Below are 19,390 nucleotides of genomic sequence, written 5' to 3' on the forward strand. Positions count from 1 at the left end.
AAGCGCGCCAAGAGTCGCGGTGCACCCACAAAAGAAGCGCCAATTCCCGCGGGGCCCGCGCTCGCCGCCGTCCCGTTCCTGCGGCTAGGGAGATAACGCGGAAAGAGAACCCCGTCTGAAGGTTTACCACGCCGGCCAGAAGAACCGCAGACACAGCCGGGACAAAGAGACAGGCGGGGAAGGAGCCGAAGCGGCGGCGGAAGGAGGGGAGCGTTTCTCCGAGTGTGCGTCAGCGATAAGCAGGCGGCGGCGGCGGATGGGTCGCCTGGGCGCGTCTGCGTCTGCCTGGGGACGTCGAGGCGGCTCTCGGGGGTTAGCAGACTGGCCTGGGGCCCGCCAAGAGCAGCTCCAAATGGGAGGGGCCTAGCTTCAAAGACGCGTGGCCTTGCTCCAAAGAGGAGGGTTATGGTTAGGGTTAGGGGTAGTGATATGGTTATGGCTGCAGTAAAGTCCAGCTGTTTGGAGGTAGGCCATCCCCCTTTGGAGCTAGGCTACTCCCATTTGGAGCTAGGCCACTCCCCTTTGGAGCCAGGCCACTCCCCTTTGGAGCTAGGCTACTCCCATTTGGAGCTAGGCCACTCCCCTTTGGAGCCAGGCCACTCGCCTTTTGAGCCAGGCCACTCCCCTTTGGAGCTAGGCCACTCCCATTTGGAGCTCGACTAATGCCCTGTGGAGCTGCTCCAGGTGCCAGTATTACCCTTCTGTCCCCCTCCCTGCCTCTGCTACTCGCCACTGCCCGCCGAGGCTTTCACCCGCCTGGCTACTGCGAGAGTGAATCACCCCCCCACCAATGTCAGGCCGCAAATACGCCCGGTTCTCCTGGCAGAGCCCGGTGCACACATCCCTCTGGGGCATCATCGATTGCTTTGATGTACCCCTCGACTCCATTACATTCCCCATGCCTCCTTTACAACCTGCCGCTTAATAATTCATCCTATCAAAACAGAGCTTATCTAAATAATTACTGAGCCGGGTCCCATGCAAATCAAAAAGAGAAATGATTCGGAAGGGACTGCGTTCGCATCTGGTCTGTCTGCATCTTAACATCTCCATTTGCCTAACTGCTTTATGGCCCTGACCTAAGAAGGCCTCAGACTACAATGCAGAGATAGTTTAATTATGCAAGACAGATCAGCGAATAACTTCCTGTTAACCAAATGATAAGATTCCTCAAAAAGAAGAAAAAAAGGAATGACAAAGTCGGCTGCTACAGTGCACAGATGAAACGATGAAAATGAAAATGAATATTCAGAGAATATGCACGCCGATGCAGAATTCATGTCCAACAGAGACAGCGCTATTTTAAAAGGGGAGGAGGAAGCAGGGGTTAGGAGGGAAGGGGAGGGGAGGGGAGGGAGGGAGCGGGGCAGAACCATTTTAGCTGCGTTCCCCTTCATCTCTCTCCATTGAGCAGAGGAGTGAAGACATTAGCCACAGTGGCTTTCAGCGCATAACATCCAGACAGCAGAAGCTACAGGAGTTCTGACAGCGGGGAGTCAGTCAGCCAGTCAGCCCGAAGCTTATTAGAAAAGTAGTCAACAAACTTTAGCCACACCTCCCATCAGCCCCCTCTCTGTGTGACAGCGCACGTCCTTTTATAAGACCATTTGCAATAGCTGCAGTTTCTCCTTCTGACACTCCTCACGATCCATTGAAACCGCAGCATTGTGTTTATTTATGTTTTTATGGGAGTCGCAGTCGTAAAGCTCTTCTCCCAGTTGGGGGGCAGTCTGGATTTTCAGAGTGCGGCGCGACGGCGTGCCTCAGAAACAGGACGAGGGACGGCCCGAATGAACGAAAAGAGCGGTAACTCTTTACCGCGAGATCGGCTAGACCCGCGGCCAGGGGCGTAGCACAATATTCTGGGCCCTATACATAAGCAGTCTCTGCGCCCTCTTCCTCTCTTGATCCATGTCTCTCACGCATCATTCCAGACTTTTCGAGGGCCCTCCCCCCATTCGGGCCCTGGGTAGTCAGTCCCACTTTTCCCCCCGCCACGCCCCTGCCCGCAGCTAGTGCGCCGCGTAGCAGCTACGCTAGCATCTTCGCGGCTCCGGCAGCATTAGCCGCACAGCCGCCGCCGCTGCATTTCAGTACTCGGGCCTTCTGAGCCATAAATCATTTAAAGGGGAAAAAATGAGAAAATCTCCCTCTTGCTCTTAATGCTTTTTCTTTTCACGGGCCCAGTTCGCCGAGCCGGGCTTAAGACGGCTCCGCCACGCGGGGGGGGGGGGTCGGGGGGGGGGGGGGGGGTCGGGGGGGGTCGGCCCCGCCCTCGAGAGCTCGGGGACGCGAGGCGTGGTGAAAACGGAAGGAAGGACGGAGAGAAAAAAGAAACGGCACAATGCGCTCACCGGGTTTCAAGCTGAGGCCTCCATAACTCTTCTCACACCGGCGGCATCTCCGGGCTCGGCTTGGAGCAGCTGCTTGCAGAGCAGGAGACGGGGGTGGTGGTGGGGTGGGGTGGGGTGGGGCGGGGTCACAGGGGGGCCGTCAGTGCAGAGCGCTCCACCTGGAAAAACGGAGAAGGAACCGTTAGCGTCAAAACCAGCCGACGCGCCAGCCGTCTTCAAACGGCTCAGACTCCGGGTCTCCAGAGTGCTCCGGGTACGTTTCCAAATTCAACCCGCCGCTGCCGTTTGGGAGGAAAGAGACTACGACTCTCTGATTCATAATGTAATAATGTGCCCAGATCTACTCTTGTGACACTTGGCAGCTTCATCTGTGGGAAGCACACTTCACGATCTCGTCCCTAAAGGCTATATATACATGTCAATGAAACAAAAAGAGGAAAAAAATATAACTAACGAAAATAGCAAGATCCGAGTCAAAATGAATTCTGACACGGCGACTGTGTATCCTATAATGCATTTTTAATGGCGCTTTTGTAGCTGGAAAAGTGAGAACAAAGTATAAAGTATTAAAAATTAAACGTGCATTATGACAAGGCTTTTGAATCTAATCTTCTGCCGCGCAACATTTTTTGCTTTGGATTTTCTTCTCAGGGCAAGATCGTCAATCACAATGCGGGATCGTGAGAAAGTATTTACGCTTTTCTCCATCGGTGAAAACAGTTGTGAAATGCAACCAAAACTGGCATTTGCTTTCTTTAAACCGCTTTTGTTACTAATAAGACTCCCAGATGCGCAGTTGGAGTACAAACGTTTGATGACCAGAACATATGAGGCAAATTGCTACAACCGCAACAGCCAGTACACAAGACTACTGAGCTCGGCATATTGTTCCTGCTTCTCTGTGAAGATTCTTCATGCATGATCACACTTCTCAGCTTAGGTTTCCCTGGTCTAAACTCATTTTTGTTATTGAAGAGGGGCCTATGGGATGTCCAGTTCAGTTATTTAAACATCACATGCACTATTTTGAGATAAAGGTGTTTTTCTAACGTGATTAGTCTTCTCCTAGGTCTGGCTTCTTAGTTCCAATATTCCAGCAGTGCTTTCTAACCACAGAGCACATCACATTTGCATTATATGCATGTATAACAAAAACTAAGTTTGCTTTTGGCACAAAGAAATGATCAAGAGGAAGACAGGGTGTGCGGGGGTTGGGGTGGAGGTGGTGGGGGAGGGGGTTAGTTGTCAGGGAATAATATTTCAGATGTTTTTCATGTCTCTTGTCATTTCATTTTGCATAGCTTTAAACAGAAAATGTGTCAATGCAGTGTGTTAGATTTCTCAGATTCATCCGAATACTGAATGACAAGTACAATGATCACCTAGCACATTTTGTCAATGCTCTTTTTTGAAATCCTTAAAAAAATAAAACATTTCATTTATGCCTTAACACTAAAAAGCAGTGTTTTTTTTTACTTCCTCTTACCGCCAAGGCTGACACCCAGTGGCATCTGGCTTGTCCAGCATTAAAGCATTGATTTCTGCACTCGCAGCGACCTACTTTCACAAAGATTACAAAACCTTATGTTGCAAAACTGTTTTCTTGAAATAAAGGACACAACTGAATCAATTCCAACAGTTGTATTTCTAAACTGCAGTGGTTCTGTTACATAGGCTAATGGTAAAAATGTATCAAGGCATATGTAGCATTCGGTCCGCAGAAGAGGCAGATTGGTCCTGGTTGCGCCGGCTGGTGGAGGGAGCACACGCACCTGGGCTGCGTTAGCTAATCAGCCCAGGTGCTTAAAGGTGTGCTGCTCTCCACAGTTCGGGGCCAAGACCGGGAGCTAACACCGAGAGTGTGGTTATGGTTTTCAGTATATTTTTGAGCTTTGTTCAAGCATAAAAGAAAAAGATAGTAATCCCCCACTGGGAAGTTGGAGGAGCTGGCGCTGGCTGGGAAGCGGGCCAGCTACGGGCAGCACACGGAAATAGTTGTTGCTCTTTCTTTTATTTTAGCTTTATGTTTTAGTTCATTGTTTTTGCCTAGAACCCATGAGGGGGAAGGGTGAAGGTGTCCATTTATTTAATTTCGGGTCTGTGTGGGTACTCTCTCTCTCTCTCTCTCTCTCTCTCTCTCTCTCCATGCGGTAATGAACAGTTTTTCCCAGCACTGCCGCATCTCCCTCTGAGCAAAGACCGCACCCAAGTCGGTTATATTTCTTGCAGTTGACATGTTCATTCATTCATTCATTCATTTTCATTCAGTTTCAGTTCCACTGAAAAACTGAGATGTTATCACCACAGAGTTCAAAATGGCCACAATAATTAATTCTTTATCAATTTCATCACACGATTGCGTGTAATAGATTTTGTGTGATTACATGGGCAAAATTTTTGATAGTGCTCGATCGAGCATTTCAATTTTTACGTCTAAACTCCCAATGGTATCGCCTCTGGACTTTCAAGTATTAAGGCAACAACATGTTGTTTTTTTAACCTGGAAGCTACTGATTGGATAAAGGACAGCTGAATGAACTCAAGTCAACTTTACAAATGAGAGTCAGTACCATTGTGGACCCTTGGCATTTTGACAGAAGCAAAGCCACATGGTCAGGCCAGCCAACCTGAAAGGTCAGATCATGACCGCAACTGTCTAAATGTCAGCTTTTGTTGATCCTTAACTCCAAAAAACTTTGTTGCTAAACAGGTCTCTGCAAGTGAAGACTGAAAAGCCTCATATGTTTTTTTTTGTGTAAAGGTCATGAAATTCTATATTAGATTTAGTGTGTCAATAACCCCTGTTCCACTTTCTGCCCAAACACCACGGACATCAGAATGTCTTCTTACCTGGAGAAATAGGGTCAAAAGTACAACCGGGTGAGCAGTGAGTCAGAGAACAAAATAGGTAGCAGGGTTTATATATATAGTAGTCTCCTTCTCACACTCTGGTTCCCGGGCAAACTGTAAAAAATTAAATCAGCTGGATGTGCACTTGAGCGGTGCTTCAATATCTCTGGGCTCAAGCTAGCCTTTCGGGAACACTCAAAGGCAAACTCAAGGTCCCTCAAAGAAGCATGGTCAGTTTCACTCCAACATCATCAACAATAATCCTGGTAACTCCAGGTGGTTGTTTTCTACTATCAAACATCTCATAAAACCACAAAGCACCGCTTTTGACATCATTCATTATGGCATCCCCCTCGAGTGCCTCCACAGCACCATCGGACTCTCTGGCTCTGTCCTGATCTGGTTTCAGTCTGACTTGTACAGAAGAGCCGAGTATGTCTTCTTGGGAGGTTGCACGTTCAGGACACACCCTGTCACCTGCGGTGTACCTCAAGGGTCAGTTCCCGGATGCGTCCTGTTCACTCTCTGCATGCTCCCCCTCGGCCGTGTCTTCAGGAAGTATGGAATGTCATTCCGTTGCTATGCTGATGATGCACAGTTATACCAAAACACTGGCCCAACCCCCTCTGCAGCTTCATCAGAACTAACGCCTGCCTTGAGGAGATATGGGCCTGGATGAAAGTCAACTTCCTCCTACTAAACAGCTCCAAAAATGAGGCCCTCTTAGTTGGTACCCCATGCCAGGTCCAGCATTTCCCCCCTAACTTGCATCCCCTTTTCTGGCCAAAACATTCCCCTCTCCTCATCAGTCTCCAACCTGGGCATTAGCTTCGACCCTCACCTGACCTTCGATGCCCAAATCAAATATCCGTGTAACACCTCTGTCTACCACCTCAAGAACATCTCCAAACTCTGTTCCACTCTAGACCCGTTAGACACAGAGAAACCCATGTCTTTATCTCCTCAAAGCTGGATTGCTGCAATGCACTCTTCATCAGGATCTCCGACAGGAGTCTACAGTAGCTCCTATGCATCCATAACAGCGCTGCCAGGATCCTGAGGAGAGTGCAACAACACCATTGTATCACACCCAGGAGGCTCCCTGTCTCCTTCACTCACATTACTTCTCATGACTGCTTCAATGTGCCTTGGCATTGATTCTACAAGTGTCTGGAACTCTATTGGAGGGATGGAACCCGATTTTTCCTAAAGATATTCCCTCATTTGGTGTTTTGATGATGGTGGTGGAGATCTAACACATAGGTCCAAAATCTCCCATAGTTGTTCAATTAGGTTGAGATCTGGTGACTGTGAAGGTCATAGCATATGATTCACATCATTTTCATACTCATCAAACCACTCAGTTACCCCTCGTGCCCTGTGGATGGGGGCATTGTCATCCTGGAAAAAAACCCTCATCAGGATAGAAATGTTTCATCAGAGGGTAAAGGTAACTATTGATTTGCAGTGACCTTTCCCTCTTAGGGGACAAGTGGACCCAAACCATTCCAGCAAAATGCACTCCACAGCATAACAGAGCCACCGGCTCCCCTCACTGTAGGGGTCAAGCATTAAGGCCTGTACCATTCTCTTAGTGTATGCTACACATGCACTCAAATATGGTGAAGGATGACTCATCTGACCATATCACTTTTTTCTACATCTCTGTAGGCCAGTGCCTATGGTTTTTTCACCACTGAACTCTCAAAAGGGCATTCCTCTTTATAATGAGGGGTTTATGCACTGCAGACCTATTATAGTATCCCTCTCAATGTGGTTGTCGACAGACTGTTCTTGCTAGAGTAACAGTCTGATCCTGCATCGACATTCTTAGTCACCTGAGAAGAGTTGCTTTTCTGTTATTCCTCACATATGGCACTAATGCGCAAGCATCACGGCTATCAAATGTGCACTTTCAACCACAATTTCTGACCCTATTTATTGATGTCTTTCCCATAGATCTAAATGCAGTTGAGAAGTGTTTGAAGCACCTGTCATCCATGCCCCAATAAGTCACTTAGATCTTTTCTTCTTGCCATCTTGATCCAAAATTGAGGTCAACTGGGCTTGCTCAGCATCTTTATACATGCCACAAAGCATGATAGGATGTTAGTTGCTTAATTGTATCATGCAGTACACCTGTATGGAAGCATCTGCATTTGTTATGTTTCTCCACTCATGTATTCAGGTTTTTCCTTTAATTTGCCACCCGTTTGTATATGTATTGTCAGTGTTTAGATAATGGCCTCAGAGAGAAACAGTATAACTGGATAAGGAAAACCTGTTCAAGACCCATACGATATTATATTATTTCTAAGAATTCCCCCTGTTCTCCCATCCACAAACATCAAAGGAAACGTCCCCGGGGCAATTATAAGTTACATGCTGATGCCCTAATCTAGGCCTACAATTTATGGGTCCCACCTCCTGCAGAGTTTGCCTTTGAAGAGACACCAGAACACAAAGCTATATATGAGGTGTCATGACAAAGCAAATTGTCAGCTTTTAGATAGGCTAGTCCTTTTCATAAATGAGCCTGACCCTACCCCCCTAGCTACCCGACCCTGTTCGCCATTTTTTTCCCCACCTTACCTCGTTCTCACCCAATGAGGAAAAGCACCCTCAAGCCCCGCTGGGTAAGGTATTTCAGATGGCTGCATGAAAAGGTTTTATGTTGCACTTGGTATTCGAGCCTTGGAGAAGAAGGGCTTTCTGGTAACAATTTACAATAAGGTCACATATATTGGCATTAACTCTTGTTAACTAATAACTAATGAAAAGGTAATTTCATGCCTAATCATTTTATTGGTACATCATTAATTAACGTTAACAAGTACATTAGACCTTATTGTACACCTTACTGACCTTCAGTGTCACTGGGTTTTCCTATTTTTTTTATTTTGGCGGGGGGGTTCCTTGGTTGTGTGTTTTTCTAGCTTGTTACCTTTTACTCTTGTGGCTCTGAAACTAGAAGAGTGTAATACTCTGCCAAGGTCCTTCTCGTTTCTGGTAATTAAAATCTTGTTTAATGTCTTCTGTTTTGCAAATTAGAAGAAGTGAGCCTGCATTCAATAAACAGTGTATGATTTCAAATTCATTATTCTAATTGGCTGCTTCTTGTTGAATTAAATTATTTAATCTTAAAACTGGATATAGTTTGTTTTGACTTTTTGGTTGATTCCACCAGGTTACTGTAGACTGACCCACTAATGAATCTGGCTAATAATTGACATTTTCAATAATAAGCATGAAATTAAATCACATAAAATATATTTTATATGTAGGTCAAATGATGGGTTCCAACACACAATACCACTTGTTCAGTATTTAGAGTGCTAAACATATTTCAATTTTGAATGTTGAAACCACCGGATTCAGATACACATGTTTTTACTTACACAATCCTCACTTCCCAAACAGTATGTGTATGTAAGTCTGACTATCTGATGCTGGTTAATGATTATGTGAATTTTGCACATTTAGGAGAGGACCGATGTCCTTGTGTCCCTTTGAATTCAAAATACTTCAACATTTCAAAAGACTGATTTTGAAAGAAGGGCGCTTCAAAAACAAACCCCAGCCCCGTTGAAGGTGAAACACTTTGTACTTCAGCTGACTGGAATGGTACCCATTCACCGGGCATACATCTAACTGGGCAAATGATGAATATGCCGGTTGCATTGCCTGGACCAGACAGATAACTTCTGCATCACCTCAGGACAAGACAGGTTCGGTTTATCTCCCTGGTACCACCCCCTCACTGTATCAAAGCCTCGACTTTCATTTTGCTTCTCTCACACCTAGCCCTTAGCGGTTCTGCCTTTTTTTCTCTCTCTCTCCTCCTCCTTCTCTCACTTCTTTCTTCTGACGGGCCAGACCAAAGCGGGGCTATGAAGTGAGAAGATTAATCGCTCTCGCACCCTCGGCACCTCCGGACAAGAGGACAGATTCTGTCTGGTCGTTATCCGTCACCCTGACTTTTTAGCTGGCGTTCGGACGTAGCGGGAAGAAGGGCGCGCCGAGGCTCTCTTCCCGCCCCCTCCGTCTCCTCTTACCTCCCCCCCCCGTCTACAGCGCGGTGCTATTCATAGCATGAAGCTGGGAATCTATCCAACAGCCCCGCTAAAACCCAGCGCTCTCCCTCGCACACCTACGCACAGACAAAAGAGAGAGGTCCGTTGAATGGCACACCAGTCCCCACTGAAAGTGTACTTTAGGCATTAGCATTGGCCGCGCCAGTCTTCATGCCCAGCGCTAAAGGTAGGCGGGCACTCGAAAAACAGGCAGGCACAATACGCCCAGCCTCAGGAGATACCCACCCCTCTCGTTTGGTGTTGATGTTTAGCTTTAAAAAAAAAAATCATAACAATAACCACAGTTTAGCGTAGCGGAAGACGTCGTTTTCGATGTGTACACTTTTAAAACGTATTCAATGGCAGTGATCATCCAACTTATTTTCGAGGAAGCTGAACTTTAACATGTAAAAAACAAATTAGTTGTTCATCTGAACGTGAATGTGAATGTGTACGTTGAATGTGAGAGAACCCTAGTTTGCTTTAACGAACAATAAAACTATGATTAATCAGGATCTAATTAGAACATTTGTTTTTTTCTGCTTTTGTTTTCCACACTCATTCCCCTTGTTTACATAAAACATTGTGCAGTTCTCCATGTTGGATTCTTTAAAAAAAAAAAAAAATCACAATAGTGCTCAGACATGCCCTTTTGTCCAATTCAGAGACATTTATGATAATAGATTCTCAGCAGTGTTCTGATGAAAAATGAAGATAAAGATGAATTTCAGGGTCAAACACAAGAATGATTTTAACCATTAATCACCCGCTTGATGATGTGTTTGACTGAGAGATCAAACGAAGAAAACGAAGCATAAACAGTCCATTTTTACTAAATTCAGATTCCGACAGAGTCCACTGTTATAAATTGTGACTGATGATTGCTTCTTTAGAGCAAGGAGCATTCTGAGAAACTTAATAACTTGTTAATGATACGCACTGATGAATGGTTACCATGTTTTGAATAAATGAACGAGTTTGTTTTCACTACATCAGTCACTGGAATTGCAGAGCAGATCACAGAAGTGTCAGTCATTACACAAATACATGATTAGAGTAAGCAGAACCATCCGTCTTATTTGGATAGCCATTTAAATTATCTGTTTATTGCCCAGTCATTGTTCCGCAAATTTAGTGTACATCCTACGTCATAAATCCCATGGTCCTTCAGGAACATCGCACATGCTAATTCAAAACCATTTACTGTATGCTGCCATAAGGTGGCGTCTGTCTTTTGGTGCCTTTTAACTGCTGTGTAATGAGGTTTCATGCCTTTTAAACATTGCATTTCATTACAGGCATTTAGCAGATGCTCTTGTCCAAAGTGACTTAAACAACGTTTTACACAACATTTACATTGTATCCATGTATACACAGCTGCATATATACTGAAGCAATGCAGGCTAAGTACCTTGCTCAAAGGTACAACGGCAGTGTCCTACCAGGGAATGAAACCTGTGACCTTTAGGTTACAAGACGAGCTCCTTAACCAATATGCTACACTGCCACCTGAAACATCCTTGAATGCACACACACACACATACACACATTAATACCAATCAAAATGCTATTTACTGTATTACCACTGCACACATTTTGATTGGCATGTGGTTCAGGCAATGTATTTACTATAAAGTGGGCACAAAAAAGTAAAATTAAACATAATATTCCAATAGAGGCATTTAGACAGATTGAATAGATGGAGGCAATGATGGATGATGTTGGTGGAAAGGGTGAAGTTTGGTCATTGGGAGTAGGGGTTTCGGAAGGTGGATTAAAGATTTCCTAAAATATGTGCTGCTTCACTACTATTCAATATTGTGTAACTGTGCAGGGTCTGATGAATTTTAATGAATTTATTCATTTGAGTACATATTTTGAACCATTATATTCACCTAAAAGATTTAGTAAAAGGGTATCATATGTAATGTTTGCAACCTGTTATATGGGGGGGGGTGGTTTTGTTCTGTTTTTGTCCACACAAATTTTGCCCTCACTTGTTTCTAGACTACCAATACATTTGGTACAAATGTTCAGGATCAAAGAAAGTGAAATATTTTGTTCAACAAAAGCAATTGTTCATAAAATGGCTCTAATAGCAATTGCCAGGGTTTTATCAAAAGGGGAAAACCTGTTAAAACTGTGAAGAAAGAAAGAAGTAAAGAAAGAAAGAAAGAAATAATCCTCTCTTCAGGCCGGGCAGACTGTGCCTTTGTAACAGACCTAACGAGGACAATGGCCATCCCCTCAGCTAACCGCAGGCTCACATGTGCATGCCTGTGTGCGAGGCGGCTGCTGTCCAAGGTCCTGAAGCTCTCTCCTGAGCTGAGAGAAGGAACAGGCACATCTGACAGCAGCCAAAGAGGACATGGAGCTTTGGCACTGATGAGGAGGAGGGAGAGGGGTGGGGGGCAGAGCAGAGAAAGCTGCTCCTCCTCCTTCTACCACTGTTAGCGCCACACCTCCCTCACAAAGCACATGAACGCCAGTCACCTTTGTGTTATTATATCTGAAGCCATGGTATTGCACAATTAGACCTGATCCTAATGATTATGCATGTCATCTTTTTAAAAATGGACTGAAGCAGCTTCATAGAAAGGTGGTTCACAGTGCAATATAAAGAGGATACACAAGGAATATAAATTGTAAAATATTTATAGTGTTGCAGTTATACCTGGGTTAAGATAGGTCTAGTGGTACTTGCTAATGGTACTTTCTTTCATTATAATACAAATTGTTGTTTATTAGGTTAACATTACTCATACTAATTGTAAATATTTTGTATTCCTGAGAATAACACTAATGTTCTCCACTACTGTACGCCGCTCTGGATAAGTGTGTCTGCCAAATGATTTTAATCTAATGCAAAATGTGTACAGAATGTGAACGGAATAATAAAAAGACCGATGGTAAAATCAACAATTACTTTAAAGCCATCTGAAACAGTACACTTTCAGCTGAGACTTACAGATTAATTTTTCACCCTGAACTTTCATCCTGAAATTATGGATGAATTAATGGATGAAGCTTCTCTTATTTTTCATTTTAATTGGATCCATAGTTTTGGGGCATCCTGAAATTATGGATGAATGAGTGGATGAAGCTTCTCTTATTTTTCATGGTAATTGGTTCAATAGTTTTGGGGGATCCTGAAATTATGTATGAATGGATGAAGCTTCTGTTGCTATTTCACTGTAATCGGTTCCATAGTTTTGGGGCATCCTAAAATTCTAGATTAATTAATGGATGAAGCTTCCATTATTTTTCATGGTAATTGGTTCCATAGTTTTGGGGCATCCTGAAATTATGGACGAATGAATGGATGAAGCTTCTATTACATTTTCATAGCAATTGGATCCATAGTTTTGGCTTCAGTCCATTATATATAATTCACCTTTGGAACAGCTTTGCTGGACATAAATTAGAAGATCGAAAATGTGTTCAGGTACTGATGCATCCAGGGCTTTAAATGCATGTGAAACAACTTTAAAATCAATACTAAAACTGACAGGTAACCAATGCAGCGGCTTAAGTGCTGGACAAATATGTGCTCTCTTGGGTAAGAATTCTTTCAGCCGAATTCTGTGCAAATTGCAACTCTTCTGTTCATTTCTTTGGGAAGACCTGAGAACAAAACATTGAAGCAGCCTAATTGGCTAGTGAAGGGCCAGTGTAGGCTAGCGTTAGACCAAAATGCTATAATGTTTAGAAGTGTTTCTAAGATGGAAAAGGCCACTTTCCTACATTTTTAGGTGACACTAAAAGCCCGAGTCAGTCCCAGGTTGGTCTAATAATGAATACTTCTGTCTTTTTGAGACATCCAAGTGTTTTTTATCTTTGATTAATTTTTCCAGGGTGCTAAATTCGTTTTTAGCTTCAGGTAACACAGGGACGCACAGTTGTGTGTCATTAGCGGTTCCCAACCTCGGTCTCGGGGGACCCCTGTGTATGCTGGTTTTGTTCCAACTACAGTTGCAATCCCAGAATGTTAACAAGCTGTTCATTTTTCTTAATTAGGTTCTTTTCATGTTCAGAGGGATTATTTACACTCTAAAAATCCTACGTTCATATTGCACATTGCAAAGAGTTACATAAAAGAGCTAACTGTAAAAAGCTTTAACTGATCAAATTAAAATCTGAGGTTAATCAGCAGGACACATATGTTTCTTCAAGTTCTCTCATAATTTCTCCGTGAAGTTACTGACGTTATTAACACGGTCCGGGTATGGCTTATCATCATTTGCTTTGTCCTTGAATTCTTCCTTATCAACCAAATTGTTATTTTAGTGGCCAAGTTTCCACACGTTGACGACACCTCCACTAGAAAAGCCATCTGCAATGAAATTGCCTGCTTTTGAAAGGTTGTGTCAATACCTGGCTGTGATTTCTCTCAGCTAGGGCAAGCTACAACAATGCAGAATACTGGGGGCAATCAGCAGTCTAATGATGGGAACTTATTGGACATATCAATTAAGATTTTTTATGGATTTAAGACAAAGTCAGAAAATAATGCCTGTAATAATAATAATAATAATAATTGATAATTATGCCTGTACCTTGGTTTCTTTTGTTGATTGTTTCTTCCCTGTGTTGTAAAGCATCTTTGAGATTGTGAAAAGTGCTATATAAAATACATTTATTATTATTATTATTATTATTATTATTATTATTATTATTATTATTATTATTATTATTATTATTATTATTATTCTGATAACCTCATTAAAAATTACAGGCACAAACGCTTGCTCCCAGTATTCTGCATTGTTGTAGCTTGCCCTAGCTGAGAGAAATCACAGCCAGGTATTGACACAACCTTTCAAAAGCAGGCGATTTCATTGCAGATGGCTTTGCTGGTGGAGGTGTTGTCATAGTGACAACTGAGACAACTGAAGGTCAGCAGTCGAGTGAATCACCATCTCTTTTAATCAGTCCGTGTAAATAATTGGAAGTGGGTGTATCACTGCAGAAAAAATCTCAGCAGATTTTGACAAGTTCCCGGTCTGTGGCAGAGCTGGGATATGAGGTGGCAATGAGGCATGAACTAGCTTATGTTTCAGAAACCTATTAAAGGACACTTTCAAATACTTTAAGACTTAGCAATTAACAGAGAACGAGAGCTGTGATCAGTGGGCAATGCCAGGCTATTGCATTCCTAATGTTGTAAGTAAAAAAACAGATATATAGACTTTAGAAGGGATACTGAATTCCATTAACTTGAGCAGAATAAAAAATAGTCTTCTGTTCGCAGATTCTTTTCATCACCTTCTATTCGGGTGGTTTAGGCAGCTGTGCATTTTGAAGGATTTGTGTGTCACTCTGATTGGCAGAAAACTGTCAACCTTTGTAACCTCTTTTGTTTGAAAACAATTCCCTTTCCTGGCTGAAGGCTCGCAGGAGTGTCACTGTTTTTTGAGGCAGACAGCCACCTTCCAGCAGAAGGGAGAGCCACCCAACGCGCTTAGACACCCTGCTTGTTCACAATCCTTCCAGCTATTCTAGATAAACGCACTAAACAGAAATGCATGTAATGACTGGACAAATGCTGCTGCATTGTTAGTCCTAACTAAGTCTTAACAGTAGATACATACTCACAACACAGAACGTTTACATTGTGTTACACACAAAGTTTACCCCACGATTCAGTAGCTTATACAGGAAGGGGGTGGGGGGGTGGGGGGGTAAATAATTCCTATTTCAAGGCAGCTGCTACCTCGTACCCACATTAACGGGGTACATAAAGGCCAACTCCTAAGGCCTGAGGAGGGATATTTTGCCATATTGTGAAGGTTTGCTATTCTAACGCTATTGGCCCTCTGGGGTCTGCTTAACCTGTGTGGTGCTTTTTGTTTGTCGATGCTCTTACTTGGTGGACCTGTTCTTTGCTTTAAGTGCAAAGAGCAAATTAAATATGGTCAGCCAAACATTTTCTGTGTTTGTCTCGCCGGTTAGGTCTTGCCATTCAGCCATTTTGAAAAAACATTGCTGCGTCAAAATATAGCTGAATGACAAACAAATCAAATTGACCCATTTTGATGCAGCCATCTGATGTGTTCCATTTGTTTTGTTTTTTTGTTTTTTTTACTAAAGTATAAAAAGATGATTGCATTCGATTTATTTTTCTCAGCAAGAGACAGCACATCCATAGCCAAAGAAATTAGCGCTGGATCACCTTGAGGATTTCAATGTATTTTACAAACCTTTTGTACTATTTCAGGAAGCATTTGAGCACTGAGCACATAGCTGTGTTTTTCTCTATTCAACAGTAGTATGACAGTATGCAAGTTTGCAAGCATGGGCTTTATAGATGTATTCTCTGCACTTGCAGCACACTGTGTTTCTCTTACAGTCCTTTGAGGAGTAGAAATGGCACCACGTCCCTTTGTCTGAATTGTGGTGTGTGTTTCGGGCTGGAAAACTGTTTTTTTCACAAGAAGCAGTCGCGGGTGGGGTGAGCAGTAGGGCGGTGCTACACATGCACAAGACCTTTTTTTGTCTGATTTCAAGCATGAGCACACACACTCTCTCCTTCTCACTGTGTGTGTGTATGTGTGTGTGTGGGGGAAAGGGGGGATGTGTATGTGTGTGTGGGGGGGAGGGGGGTGTGTATGTGTATGTGTGTGTGGGGGCGGTGTATGTGTATGTTGCTGTGTGTGTGTGTGTGTGTGCCATTCCTACCATGTTCAAACTGTGCAATAATGATACTGATATATTCTACAACATGTCTGCTAACACTCCAGGTGTTGTGGTTGTTGATGAGGAAAGCAGAGCAGTTCCTGTTTTAGAGGTGGGCTGTATCTTTGATTCCAGTCTGGAAGAGGCCTTCCTCACTAAGGTTCTGAAGTATCAGTATCTGTCTTTTGGCTGGTGAGCGGTCTGAAATTGGCTGGAATGTCAAAATTGCGGGCAAAGCAGCTGGCAAGATACTGTTCCATGCCAGCAGTAATAGGTAGCCGCCATATTTGGAGGCGGCGCTGCTAGCCACATCCCTAATGAACCTGCAAGTTCTCATGTCATTATTATGTACTGTGTGCCTCTGCTGTTTACGTCCTTTGGTGTTACTTTGGCATGTGGACATGAGTAAAAGGATTAAAGTGGGTGTGTGTGTGCGTGCGTGTGTGCATGCGTATTGCGTGCAAGTGTGTGTGTGTGTGTGTGTGTGTGTGTGCACGTGAGTGTGTGCGTATGCGTGTCTGTGTGTGTGAATATATCTATGTCTGTGCATTATGCACAATTTTATATGTGAGAGAGAAAGAGAGAGGAGGAGGGTGAAAGTCAAAAACATCAAGAGAAAATGGGCTTCGGCTCTTTATAGTTACTATAAATCATTTATTAATAGTTCAGTTAGTCTGTAAATGATTTCATAGCTTCTGAGTTTAAAAAGACCCGTAAGACAATCTTTGCACCCTGATGGTGTACCGCTTTTATAAAAATTTAAAAAGGGCAATGCTTAACTTTTTTTCTCACGGTAGGGTCATTCTAGGAAAAGTAACTGAATTTCATGCTGAAAATTTTAAATTTAAGGGGTTTTCACTGCTGTTAAACTCAGATAAGGAGCTTTCCTGATCCGAGGACAACAGGAATAATAAAATAAAATAAAATATTAAAATAACTCTCTGATGCTTGGACATGGCAAATGTAACAATAAAATACAGACCTCATTTTCCAAACTACTATTTATTCATATTAATGACCATACACATCCATTTATACCATTAACAAATTAAATTCAGCAAATTATATAGTGTTGCATAAAACATCAATGTGCCACATGTATCTGTAATTGCTCCATAAGCAAAAACACTTGGTAGGTAATTTAAAGCCAAATTAAAAATGTAATAGGGAGACATACATAAGTACACAGTGCTACAGTGTAAATGACTTGAGTCAGACTGCCTAAGGTTATGGCCTGCTCCAAAAACACAGTGGATGTTGATGCAACTGATCGGTAACACTTCTCAATTAGGTCACATGAATCGACATTAACTGATATAGTTGTTAACTACTAACAACTGAAATGTTAATCTGTACTGCTTTGGCAATGTATTTGCACATCATTAATTCATGTCAACCACATTAGTCAATACCAATTCATACTGGGATTAAGAAAACAGTTCATGTATTTCTTAATGCTTAACTAATTATATGTTTATCCTGTTTTGTTTATCATGTAACTAATATATTAGTTAATGTATTTGTTATCTACTAACTAAATTTTATGCTTAATTAATGAATTTGTACACCATTAATTCATGTTAACAACTACATTAGTTAATGCCAATTCCTTATTGTGTGACCTTATTTTAACATGTTATCATTAAGTGGGAAATTTGTTTTTCACATGGTCGCTGTGGGTCTTTGATAACTTTTTTCACGGAATAATAAAAAACATATATTTTCGGCTTACTCGGGTTCCTTTATCTATCTAGTATTAAACTTTCTGAAATCTTTTCAGTGTGACAAATATGCAATAGTAGAGGAAATCAGGAAGGGGGAAAATGCTTTTTCATGGCACTGTATGTAAAATTGACAACAAAGTCGTTCTTTGACAAACTGAACTAAATTAATTTCACATCGCTTCAAAGTGGTTTGTGAGCAAGGCTAACAAACAGCATTCATAATCCAGGCTTGATGTTATCCAGCTGCAGTTTGTATGTGTTCAGGGTTTTCAGTCGATCTGGGCACACATTAAGAAATGCATTTCTTTTCAATAAAGTACTGAGCACTGGACCATCAGTTTTCCAACTGACCACTGAAACTGTAAACAACTGGATGATTCAGTGCTACTGGGAAAAAAAATGATTGGACAGAAACGAGATGGCCATTGTAAATGATGTTCTGTTGACCAATAAATGGTTGCTATTTCATTGACTGAATCAGTCCATCATAACTAACCGTTTCTGAAATGTGGTGTAAGGAAAGTAAGTTGGTCCCTTGTTGGGTGAGACCTGAATTGAGAGAAGGTAAGGAGGTAGCCATCTGGAGGAAATGTTAAATGCCCCAAACCCAGGGATCTCAAACTCAAATCCTGGAGGGCCGCTGTGTCTGCTGGTTTGTGATGTGTAAAGAGTCTGCACACCTTGTCCCCAAGGCCATGATTGGCTGCTGATTGAAAGGAAATAACGAAAACCAGCAGAGACTGCGGCCCTCTGGGACTGGAGTTTGAGACCCCTGCCCAAACCTATAATAGAATAAAACCAGAGTCATCTTATTTTGATTCCTATATACGTAATGGGTTTTGAGGCCTTCCAGTTCTGTTTGCAACAATTTAGGGTCACTTTTACAAATCGCAATTTTGTCAGCTCTTAGATAAGCCAGACATAAGATAAGCCATAAATGAGCCTGATCCTCTTGGCATCATGGATTTGGCATTACCCAATCAGATCCAGCATCTTCGGGCCTGCTGGGAAACGTATTTTTGACTGTCTATGGGAGTTTTTCCATTTATTTCTCATTTTGGCTTAAGCCCAAATTAAGCATTTTCCTTTTTTTGGGTGGTGTGTGTTCACTACATCTTTGTTTTCCATCTTTTGTTTTCTTTTTGTTCCTGTAGGTGTTCTGACAGGATGCATATTAATTATAACTCCCAGAAAAAAAAAAAGAAAAAAGAATTGGCTTTCATCCAAACGAACGTAATCACGTGTTTAACTGCAACTTGTGGAAACACATTTTTAACGGAAAGGCGACAACACAGCAATGACTTCATCTTCGCTTTTCACCACGTGGGATTCTTAGTGTGCAGACTGTCTAGCGGAATTTGGGTCTATTCACAGACTTTACAGCTATTCCGCAGGGGAGTCCATCTGTAATTGAAGTGGAATTGTACAGTTAATAACAAACTTTCGTCTGCGAGCGGGAGCAACGTCCATTAGGGACGGGAAAGAGACTTTGTGAGGCCTATTGTGGATGGAACTAACGTAAGCGGGTAATATCTTTCATTATGATATATCAGTGTAGTAATGGTAAATGGTAAATGGACTGCATTTATATAGCGCTTTTATGCAAAGCGCTTTACAATTGATGCCTCTCATTCACCAGAGCAATCACGTTAGGTTAGGTGTCTTGCTCAGGGACACTTCGACACGCCCAGGGCGGGGGTTTGAACTGGCAACC

General features: G+C 42.7%; 1 protein-coding gene across 1 annotated transcript in view; it reads right to left on the minus strand.

Moving 5' to 3' along the window:
• The window catches only part of lrfn1 (leucine rich repeat and fibronectin type III domain containing 1), a 195,447-nt gene that overhangs the window by 72,591 nt on the left and 103,466 nt on the right, over positions 1–19,390 (minus strand). Inside the window, exon 3 of the mRNA XM_035383818.1 lies at positions 2,355–2,512. The gene's annotated coding sequence lies outside the window, so the exon portion shown is untranslated. The remainder of the gene's footprint in view (positions 1–2,354; positions 2,513–19,390) is intronic.

Source organism: Anguilla anguilla, chromosome 12 (genome assembly GCF_013347855.1).
Source record: "Anguilla anguilla isolate fAngAng1 chromosome 12, fAngAng1.pri, whole genome shotgun sequence".
NCBI lineage: Eukaryota > Metazoa > Chordata > Actinopteri > Anguilliformes > Anguillidae > Anguilla > Anguilla anguilla.